The sequence below is a fragment of the Bos grunniens genome, chromosome 18 (genome assembly GCF_055505025.1).
Source record: "Bos grunniens cultivar Pamir isolate PY7600 chromosome 18, Bosgru_T2T1.0, whole genome shotgun sequence".
Lineage (NCBI taxonomy): Eukaryota > Metazoa > Chordata > Mammalia > Artiodactyla > Bovidae > Bos > Bos grunniens.
In genome coordinates, this window is record NC_141182.1 from 1,973,761 (window position 1) to 1,985,161 (window position 11,401).

General features: G+C 51.1%; 1 non-coding gene across 1 annotated transcript; it reads left to right on the forward strand.

Annotated features, from left to right (window-relative positions):
- The first annotated feature begins 192 nt into the window (after positions 1 to 192).
- On the forward strand, positions 193 to 263 carry TRNAG-GCC (transfer RNA glycine (anticodon GCC)). The gene has a single exon. It is a non-coding gene; the product is annotated as a tRNA-Gly (tRNA).
- The last annotated feature ends 11,138 nt before the right edge of the window (positions 264 to 11,401 follow it).

The following is an 11,401-nucleotide window of genomic DNA, read 5'->3' on the forward strand; positions in this document are numbered from 1 at the left end:
CCCGCTTCCGGCGCCGCGGGGGCCAGGACGGAACTCGGGCTTTCGGGTCTCAGCCAAGCGCGGCCCCTCGGGGAACCTCCTCGCTGGTCCGGGCCCCCGACGGGGCTGCAACGCCGCTCCGGAGCGCAGCGGAGGGGAACCGCGCGGGGCGGAAGAGGACTACCGAGCTAGTTCAAAAGGGCCTCCGCTGAGGCATTGGTGGTTCAGTGGTAGAATTCTCGCCTGCCACGCGGGAGGCCCGGGTTCGATTCCCGGCCAATGCAGAAAGCTGACTGTTTTCTTTTAAACCCCTTTCTTCCTCCCTCCTTCCCCCCGCCCCTTAAAAATGACTTTCTAAAATACCTAAAAATGACTAAGTAACAGTGATTCACTGACTGTTGAGTACAAACTTGGGAGCTACAGGAGTTGAGACAGAGTTGGGTTGAATTTGGGGGCTAGAGGTTAGGCCTGGGCTTGCTGCAGGTCGAGGGCCTGGGGTCATTCCTGCTTTGCACCCCCCCCCCCCCCCCCGCCCCGCAACACCTCCAGTTTCCTCTAGGCTTTGTAGCCTTGCTCCTCCCGGGGTCCACAGTCCCTTCTGTCCCCTGGTCTGGGCTAATGATTACAGTCTGCAGGCTTCCACTTCCCACAAAAAGAGAAATAAAACGTACCATCGGAATGGTGCTGACGACGGAGGTCAGACCTCAGGGCCAAAGGCCAGGGGATATGGGGCAATACTTCCGCCACAAACCTTTCCCTCTAGGTTGACAGGTGCCGTTTTGAGACCCAAGGCACGTGACCTGCACTTCACCAGTTCTCACAGAGAAGGCATCCAGCACCTCGGGGGCTGCCAGGACCCCACCCCGCTTCGGACGTTTTCCCACAGTCTGCTCTTTGACCGCCCCCCCCCACCCCCGCCGAGGGCTTCATTCTCCCCACTGGAGACCCCTGAGGACACATGGGTCTTGAAGAGGCCACCCCTGCCCCAGGCCTTGAGTGCCCGGCACCCGTGAGTGAAGTCTACATTCCTGAAGGAGAGCTGGCGTTTCTTCCGTTGCTTACGTCTTCCTCCACAGGCACCTACAGGACTGAGGCCGAGCCTGCTGGGTGAGGGGCTGGAAGGACATGAAGTCAGAAGAAGGCAACTGGAACTGAAGAAGGGTTAGCCCAGCGTCAAAGTGGCCACATGGAAAAAATAGGGCAGAGAACTGTGGGAAGGGGCCAGTTACAACCCTTTAGACAGATATTTACAAAACCCTGTCAACCCCCAGATGAGAGTCTCCCACACGAGATGGGAGGCAAACCACACAACATATATGCAGTTCTGCATCACTGGAGAAACCCAAGTTTAAAAATCTATGTTACTTGTGTATTACCATGTGTGAAGTCGATGACCAGTCCAAGTTCGATGCAGGAAGCAGGGCACTCAAAGCCAGTGCCCTGGGACGACCCAGAGGGATGGGATGGGGGGGAGGTGGGAGGGGGGTTTGGGGTGGGGGTCACAGGTACACCTGTGGCTGATTCATGTCAATGTATGGCAAAACCCACCACAATAGTAATTAGCCTCCAAGTAAAATAAATTAATTAACAACAACAAAAAGTCTGTTACCTATGAGTAAGCATCTACTCATCAGCCCCAAACAAACGCAGTGAAAAAAGCAGTCCACCCTGTCTAAGGTAACCCAGAGCCTCAGGCTGCCGCGGACAGGGAGAGATTTGGCCTAATTGCTCTCGAGGTCAGCCTGGAGGTGCAGAAGCTTCTCACAGGGGCCCCCACCCAGCCCTGCCTTCCCGCTTCGAGGGAGATGAGACCCAAAAGAAACCAGAACCTTGGGTACCAAGTGCTTACACAGCGTTGTACCTCACATCGACCACCTGCCGACTGCCTCCTGCCTCCCCTACCGTGAGACAGAAACCACTGAGGGTCTGCAGACAGGCCAGGAGCGGAGCACAGAGGCGAGCGGAGCACAGAGGCCCGCGGAGCGGACCAAGGGCCCACGGGTCCCCACACACCCTGCTTATCATCTGTGGAAACGGCATGGTGGCTGGCAGAGGCTGCTGAGCGCCTTTCTGAAAACGTTTAAAGGTTTCTTTAAAATTCCTTGAGGCTTTGCAAGCAAGAGGGACGATTTCATCCAGAAAGGTTCCCATTTTCTACTTCCCAAACGTCTATACCCAGAAACAGCTCCCAAGTGCCTCACAGGAGAGGTTCCGCTTGGAGGACCCACAACCTCTGGGTCCAGGCGAGGGGAGAGGGCACCCCCAGCAGGAAGGGGGCTGGGTTATGTCAGCTAGAAGTGGCCTTGGAGTGAGCTGGACCGACCTCCTGACCCCCCAGTTTACGGGCAAAACCTGTGGCCGAGGGAGACGGCGAACGGGACAGGCGGTCTGGCCAGTTGGGGCAGCACACTGAGCGAGCCTCCTGGGGTGCTCCTTCTGTCCCGGGGAGCCCAGGGCCCCAGATAAGCCGTGGTCAGACTCCCTTCCCAGCAGGCAACCCCGGACTCACCGGGAGGCAGCTGTGCCCCATGGCCTCTTCCGGCCCCACCAGGCAGCGCTGGGCCTGGGCTCCCGAGCCATGTCTGATCTGAAGGGAGAGCCGCGGGGGCAGAGCTGAGGGCCGCTCTGGGCCGGCCCTCTCCTCCCCGCTGCTCTGAGGGGAGGCGGTGCCCACGCGAGGCTGTGCAGCGGGCACCTATGCCCAGTCCGTGGGCAGCGTGCCTGGCCCCCGGACCCGGCCCAGCTGTCCAGGGCTGGGCTCCACTCTCAGGGGACCTGGTGCTGAGACAGTGTCCCTTTGACTCACTTCAAGGCAAAAGAACCCCCGAGGGTGGGGAGGCTGCTCTGCCGTTCCCCCAAACTGACCTCGGGAACCAGCCCCATCGTCCAGCCCCTGGGGCCTGGGGTGGGACCGTCACAGGCAGGAGGGGGGATGTCCATGACCCCTGAGGGACCCCAGCCCTGGCCGGGTTAGCTCTGCAGTGTGCCCGCCGGCCGCCCACCCAGAGCTGCCTCTGGGCTAGGCTCCCGAGCTGGCTGCTGACAGGGGCCCAGTGGCTCTCTGCCCGCCTGGGCTGTGGGAGGACACCCCGCTGCCCTCTCTCTTGGCGGCGGGGTAGTCAGAGAGTCCGCTGAACCGGTTTAGAGCAGGGCTGAGCAGCAAGCCAGGCAGTCTGTGCAGCAGTCAGGGCAGGGGGTCTCCTTTCGGGCCCCTTCAACGCCCACCGTTTGAGCACAGAGCTCCGTGTTCGTGGCAAACGGAGGGGAATCTGCTCATTGCTGTATTCCCACAGATCCCCTGGGGCCTGGCCACCTGGTCAGTGCTCAGTTGATATCTGCTGAATTAATGAATGGAATGCCATTAGACCAGTTCTAGCTTTTGTTTGTGGGTTTGGATGGGATCTCCGAGTTTCACCTGTGACTTTGAGGCCCCTCCCTGAGCCCACCCCCTTTCCTCCTGAATCTATGATTGTCGGGAGCCGCATTAGGCATTACTGACCAAATGGAGGCACGGCCCCCAGCCCCCTCTCCTCATTCCGCAGGCACGGACCTGGGATGAAGGAGTTAGGCCTTATGATTCTGACTTGTTTTTTCCTCTCCTTGGCTGAGTTGACTGAAAAGGAATATTAAGGTGCTTATTGTTCTTGAGAGGGGCACGAGAAGGCACAAAGCCTTCTGCAACTGTGCTCAGAGAATAATTCATAAAGTTAATTATTGACATTTGTTTAAGGACTTTTACAAAAGAGTGTTCCAGGATGAGCACATAGGCCGCAGCTTGAGGCCATGGGAGGGATTGCTATCTGAAGCCTATTTGTGAGGAAAATGTTTATGGCAAAGGAGTTTACTGAATTTAGGGCTTAGAAATAATTAAAATAGTTAGAAGTTAAAGATTTAAGGAATGTTGTAAAGTTAGCATATTTTACTATAGCTTATAGAAGTTAGGAATTTTTAGAGACACTATAGCTAGAAGCCTTTTTAAGAGATAGTGAGCTCAGGACTTTAGGGGCAAACAGGATTTAGGAAGATAAGTAGTAAACTGAGGAATGTAGCATGAGTTACAATGTAATCAGAAGTTAACTATAGGACACATTAGAGGAAGTAGATAATAGATGGTAAGGCTGATTCCAAGAGAATCACTGAAGCAGGAACTCTGAAGAGCAACAATGATTTATGGACATAATAAATCTGGGTGAGGGGGAACTGAAAATGTCAAACCTCTGACCTAATGCTTTTGTAAAAGTATAAAAGAAAATCTTAAACTTGAAATAAATAGGCAGTCCAAGAAAACTGAGAGGCTGCCTCATCGCCGACACCGTTCATCTCTTCAGGTTGAATCCCTGGCTGCTGGAGCTGGACTCCGGCATATGATCATCATCCATGGCCCACTTTTAGCTGTCAAGACAGTAACAAACGAGAGCCTTCTTTTCCTGTTCACAAGGCTTCCTGCAGCACAGTCACCAAGAGCATTTATCCAGCACCTGCTTGCTCAAGAAGAGCAACAGGAAGACCAGCAGCAGTGTCCCGAGGTGCTGGCAGTCCTGACCGGGTAATCAGTTGGGAGGAAGTCGGTGATTCTGTACTCCCTCTCTCAGTCCGTCTCTCCCATTCACGATCCTGACTTATCCACTCAATAACACATTAAACACACACCCAGGCACTAAGAAAACAGCTGTGCTTCCATGCCGTCTGGCTTTCCATGTCTTTTCTTTGACTTTCATATTCACAGTGTCCAGAGAAACACACCCATGTTCACCATGTAGGGCAACAATGCCTGATCACTTTGAAAATATGTAAAGCAAATCTCATTTTTAAAAATGGACTGGGGGAACTCTGAAGAGGGAGCTTGCACACATGTAGCACTCATTGCAGCCTGTATAACCAGCAGGAAGAAGGAAGATAAAGAACTATTTTTAACAAAGGAGGACATTAATCTCATGGGGATTTTATTAATATCTCCTGCTATTTTTTGCAGGGGCTGGTGGAGGGCGGTGGCTGCTCCATGCAGCTTGTGGAATCTTAAGGCTTGAACCCGGGCCCTCAGCAGTGAAAACATGGAGTCCTAACCACTGGACTGGATTCCCTGGTAAGTCACCCTTCCTGTTCAAAAGCAGGGAGAACATGTGATTCCTAATGTTTTAAAACAGCTGTTGGAAAACAGCTGCTGCTGCTGCTAAGTCGCTTCAGTCGTGTCCGACTCTGTGCGACCCCATAGACGGCAGCTCACCAGGCTCCCCGCTCCCTGGGATTCTCCAGGCAAGAACACTGGAGTGGGTTGCCATTTCCTTCTCCAGTTGGAAAACAGAGCCCCTCATAATTAAGACATTTTAGGGAATCCAAAGGCAAGATAGCTTCACCTAATTTTTGGACAAGCACTTGTGCCTTTCTGGAAAAATAGGTGAACTTTTAGAGAATTTAGAGTTATAATGGCCATCCTGGGGAAACATTGCTTTAGATAAGTTCACCTAAAGGGAACTCCTTATGTACCAGTCTGGTGGCTTAGGTGGTAAAGAATCTGCCTGCAATGCAGGAGACCTAGGTTCAGTCCTGGGTTGGGAAGATCCCCCGGATAAGGGAATGGCAACCCACTCCTCTGTTCTTGCCTGGAAAATACTATGGACAGAGGATCCTGGTGGGCTACAGTCCACGGGGTCACAAAAACACTTTCATTTTTCAAAGGGGCACCCATAAAAGAGAGAATTCCAAACCTTTCCGAGACAACTAAATTCATTCTTCAATTGGTATGCAGAAGTTTCTAAAAGATAAATTTTTTTTAAAAAACCACAGCTTTAAAAGGATTCTTACTACAGGCGAATAAAAAATTTTTGATGAAAAACTGACCATCTGATCAGGTAACATTAATTTATTCCATCTGCCAGAAAAAATAACTTGGACTTGAGTTTTATACCTGGGACATGGCTAAAGTTTTTTTAAAAGAAAAGCTATAAGATCTTTATGTCTGCCTGCATATTATGTGTGTCTATTTGGGCATCCCTAGTGGCTCAGAGGGTAAAGCATCTGCCTGCAGTGCAGGAGACCTGGGTTCCATGCCTGGGTCAGGAAGATCCCCTGGAGAAGGAAATGGCAACCCACTCCAGTACACTTGCCTGGAAAATCCCATGGACAGAGAAGCCTGGTGGGCTGGGTCGAAGAGAGTCGGACACAACTGAGCGACATCACTTTCACTTTCACGTGTGTATGTTACAGGCATGTGATATTTTTCTGCCTTCAGATGGTGTTGCCAAAATTAATTTGTAAGGAGCGCTATTTAGTTGGCTTAAAATAAAATTAAGCATGTATAAATTAAGTATACTCTCAGAAATATAGAAACTAACTCACATGTTTTTCCAGTTCATGTGATCTGGAATAATGGTTGATAAGTAAAAGCTAGCTTAAGTTTGTTGGTGTGAATAAAAACAGGCATATTTTCAGAATTGTCAATAGTGGAAGTAAATATGCAACTTTCTTGGTCTGGGTTTGCTAATCAAATAGGCTCAGGCTGTCTTCATATTTAGTTATTTATTTCACAATGCCAGGTCTGTTGTGGCACGTGGGGCTTTTGATCTTTGTTGCAGCATGCAGGGTCTTTAGTTGTTGCATGTGGGAATCTAGTTCCCTGACCAGGAATCGAACCTGGGCCGCCCGGCATTGGGAGCGTAGAGTCTCAGCCACTGAACTACAAGGGATGTCCCTAAAATGAGTTTTAACATCAAAAATACACTGGTACAAAATTAGAATTTGGTTTTTCCTCTCTATGAAGAAGGCAGAGTTTCTTTGCCTTAAATGTACTCTGCCTAAGAAACAATAAGATTCTGTCTTTATGAGACCTTACTCAGAAAAGCTGAGTCTTCTTTTTTAAATTTTATTTATCTTTGACTGTGCCGCGTCTTCCTTGCTGCTGGGCGGGCTTTCTCCAGTTGGCAGAGAGCCGGGAGGGGTGGGGTGGGGGCGCTACTCTTCATTGCGTGTGCTGGCTTCTCTTCTTGCAGAGCAAAGACTTTAGACTGTACAGGCTTCAGTAGCTGTGGCTCAAGAGCTTCGTTGCCCAAGGCTTGTGGAATCTTCCCAGACCAGGGACTGAACCTGTGTCCCCTGCATTGCAGGGCAGATTCTTAACTCCTGGACCACCATGGACATTCTTCTTATTTTTCATTTAAAAAAATTGAAATATAGTTGATGTATAGCGTAAGGTACAGGAGACAGTGTAGTGATTCATAATCATAGGGGCCAAGAACCAGGAAATAGGGAAGAGGTCTTTGCTCCGTGTTCACCTCTTACAAAGACTCCCAGAGCGATTTCCTAAGGGACACCCTCTTGCATTCCCCCTGGTTGTGAAAAGCTTGAGCACCCAGAATGTGGGTAGGACAGTTAATGAATGGGAGTCATAATGATGATGCAAGGATGGGGAGGCTGGCAGTCAGATGGGAAGAAAGAAGAAGGCTGAAACAGAGGCCAAGCTGACGGAAGGGGCAAGAGTAAGAGAAGAGAAGAGCAGCTGACGGAGGCGGCCATACTGAACAGCTGTCCCCAGAGTTCCCACGCTGATTCCCAGGCACGTCCCCCGAGTTCACAGATGTGCAGAATAGTCCATTGTTTTCACAGAGCTCCCAGGAAGAGAGGGAAGGGTGATCGTATCACCCCCATGTTACAGTTGTAACCGGCAGCCAACAGTGATTGAATTCCAGCTATTTGCCAGGCATTGTGCTACAAACTTTACATCCATCATCTTGTTTAATCCTTATAACAACTTTGCAAGGTATATGTGCCCCATCTTTTTTTTTTTTTTTAATTTAATTTTGGATCTGAAGGGACCTTTGGGCTTAGTTGCTCTGTGGCATGTGGGATCTTTAGTTCTCTGACCAGGGATTGAACCAGTACCTCCTGCATTGGAAGGTGAAGTCTTAGCCACAGGACCGCCAGGGAAATCCCGATGCTCCCCATCTTACAGAAAGGCTTGGAAGGTGCCCAGGGTCACATGGAGAGCAACTTGAGAGGAGTAATGAGATCTCAGTCCCCTGCCTTGAAACCACGGTGTTCCAAGAAGTTGGAGGACTTACTGAAAGACCCTTACTGACGGGCCGATTGTGTCAGCACCTCCAGGCCTCACTGCCTTTGTGTAGGGGTGCCCTGTTACCCACCTCACCCTGCACAGAATCCAAAGGCTGGAGAGGCCCCTGGTTAGAGCATGGGGTAACAAGGCCAGTGCTGCAGGCCAAGGTGCCAGGCGCCAAGTGGCCTCTTGTCGTGAACCTGAGTCTTTCTTTCGGCTGTCCCACATCGAAGACCCCTTCCTATGTTAGAAGTATCCTCCAGCTTTAAGACAGAGCCTGCCTGCTGTGAAATAAGCTGAAAAGGCCCCTTTCTGCCTCCTTTTCCTAACCTTGCAGCAAGGGCCTGGACACATGACCTGGCTCCTCTGATCAGACCCACTCGCCCAGCTTTAACTTTAAGTTAAAGCTGCCGGTGGAAGAAGCCCATCTTAGCAGTTGATGGCAGCAGCGGCAGCAGCTACCGCCAGCTTTCAAAGGAGGTGGCATGTCCACCCCGGGTGATGGTGTCTGTCGTGGCATCTGTGCCCAGCAGAGGCAGGGCGCTTCTTCCAGATCTGACCCTCCAACCTTCCAGAACTCCTGGGAACTAACCAGTATCTTGGACAAATTCCATTTCTGCTTAGTCACCAGACTCAGTTTCTCTTACTTAAAAGTAAGAATCTTGGTTGATAACAAAAATAGGACCAGAAGTGGATGGAACCAGAAGCCCTGTGGGAAATGCGGGTGATGTAAGGCTGGCAAACGGCCAGAAGCCAGTGACAACCCAGCCAGCATTAGGGGACAGGACACTAACTGCCCACGGCATGCCATGGCAAGACAGCTAATCTTGTGGTGCCCAGAACAAAGCACCCAGCTAGGACCGGCTTTCGGGGCCTGGTGGCTCTTGCCATAGAGGCATATGAAGATTACTCTGAAATCAGAGGCTGTGGGGCAGGGCGCTGTGCTAGCAGCACCAGCAGCTTAGAGGAAAAAAAGGTGAGCTCCAGACCTGGCTCTGGAGGCTCCAGGCTTCTGGGTTCAAGACATGGTTTGAAAATCAGGGAATTTTTAAACCTTTGGTGGCAAGGTTCAGAGAGTTACAACCCAAACTTAAGACCTAATCAATGGCTATACAATGACATCGGGCTTCCTTTGTGGTTCAATGGTAAAGGATCTGCCTGCCAATGTAGGAGCCTCGGGTTCAATCCCTGGGTCAGGAAGATCCCCTGGAGAAGGAAATGGCAACCCACTCCAGTATTCTTGTCTGGAAGGTCCAATGGACAGAGGAGCCTGGCGGGCTATAGTCCAGGGAGTTGCAAGAGTTGGATACGACTTAACGACTAAACAACAGCATAAAATGATGCTCTCAGGTGGCTTCACACCCTCTCTCTGTCTCTAACTAGGGAAACTGGAGAGCCAAGAGCTGAAGCAGTTAGAATCAGCCTAGCAGAAAGGTGTGGTGGACTCAGGACCCCACCGTGCAGAGGCTCCCCTGTGGGCCAAAAGGACTCTTCTTGGTCATTCTGAAGGTCTGGGAAGCAGAAATTCACTAGCTCTTTGCCAAACCCGGATCCCTTTCCTCCTGGGCACACGTCTAGGTGGACGTGCCCACCCTCCCTTGCGCTTAGTGTGCTGTGTGGCTGAGGTGTGGCCAGTGGCGACAGAAGGCAGGGGGTGCACTGACCTGTGGCATCCTCTGAGTGACCACCCACCCTCCTGCTTCCCGAGCGGACCCCCTGAATGCCAGCGCCCTGGGTGAGTGGGGAGCCGTGTGCTGCAGGTACCAGGGGCCCTGCGCAGCCTGGGTTCCCTTCCCCTTTGCACTGTGCAACCAGGTCAGCAGTTAGCATTTCCTTAAATAATACACTCTGGAATGCCCCTGCCCTGAAGGAGACCCGTGTGTCCTGCCCCATTACCCCTTATGTTCTCCAGACTTGAATAACAAGGCAGATCTCGGCAGGCCCCCAGGGACCAATGACGTCAAATCTGGAAGAAGGATATTGGAACACCGAAAGAACCACGAGACCAACTGAACTGAACTGAACTGGGGCTACCATGAGTGTCTGGGATGCTTCTAACTGTTTGCTCTGATGGTCACTTAAAACCTGGACTTGGGACTTCCTGCTAGTCCAGTGATTAGGACTCCATGCTGCCCACGCAGGGGGCCTGGGTTCAATCCCTGGTCAGGGAACTAGATCCCGCATGCTGCAACTAAGACCCGGCACAGCCAAATAAACTGTATATATATAAAACCAAAACCCGTGGGCTCGATCGTGGCCCAATGATACTAGCTAATAGATAATAAAAATACAAATAAGAATAGCTGAAACTTACTGAGCATTTACTATTCTGTAAGGGACAGTTTAAACACTTTGTTTATTTAACAATTTTATTAGGTTAACAAATGAAGTTTAGATGGTCTAATGTTGATGGAGGAATTGAGAAGTGAGGGTATTGGCTCAGCCCAGCTGACATTCGTCAGCGTTTACTCTCACTAGGCTGTTTCAAACACCGTGATGTATTAACTCGCTTTATCTTCTTCATTTTACGGAAAAGAATCACGAGGCAGAGAGATGTTTTAGGGTGACCAACTGTCCTGTTTGTCTGGGACAGAGAGGCTTCCCAGGTTTCTGGGACTGTGAGTGCTGAAACCAGGGTGGTTCCAGGCAGACTGGGACAGCGGGACCCCTATGTGTTAATAAGTTGCCCAAAGTCACACAGTTCGCAAGTGTCAGAGCCTGTCCTCCAATCAGGTGACTTTAGACCCAGACACTGCCTCTGTCAGGCTGTCGCACCTGAGCCTGCATCTGAAGTGGCTGGAGGTCTGGTTAGAACTCAGATTAGCTTCGGAGCAGCTGAAAACCCGCTTTTCTAACAAGATCCCAGGTGATGCCAATGCCGCTGGTCTGTGACCCACCACGGAGGCGCCGCCGTGGTCAGCTGCCTCGCTTCCAGTGTGTCCTTTGTCACGTTGTTGAGAAAACACGGTGGTGGGGAAGTGCCGTAGTGCCAGGCCCGCTGGTGGGGGAGGCTGCAGCTGAATGGAAACACGGCATCTGGGGCATTAGAGGCTCACCAGGGTGCTGGATTGCCAGCCTCAGTCTCCACAAAGGTGGCTCCCATATTGCTGCTGTGGGGTAGGCTCTGCACTTCCTATGTCTGGATGGGAGTCTACCCAGACGGGCTTTGTAGCAGAGCTTGGAGCACTGTTTCTGGCCAGACAGGCCCCCAGTGCGACTCTCACTCTACCGGGGGTCCTGTGACCAACCACTGTCTTTAAAAAAAAAAAAAAACTGAAGGGAAATTTGCATAACATAAAATTAACCAAGTCAGTGGCACTGAATACATCTACAATGTTCTGCAGCCACTAACTCTAAATTCCAAAACATTTTTAT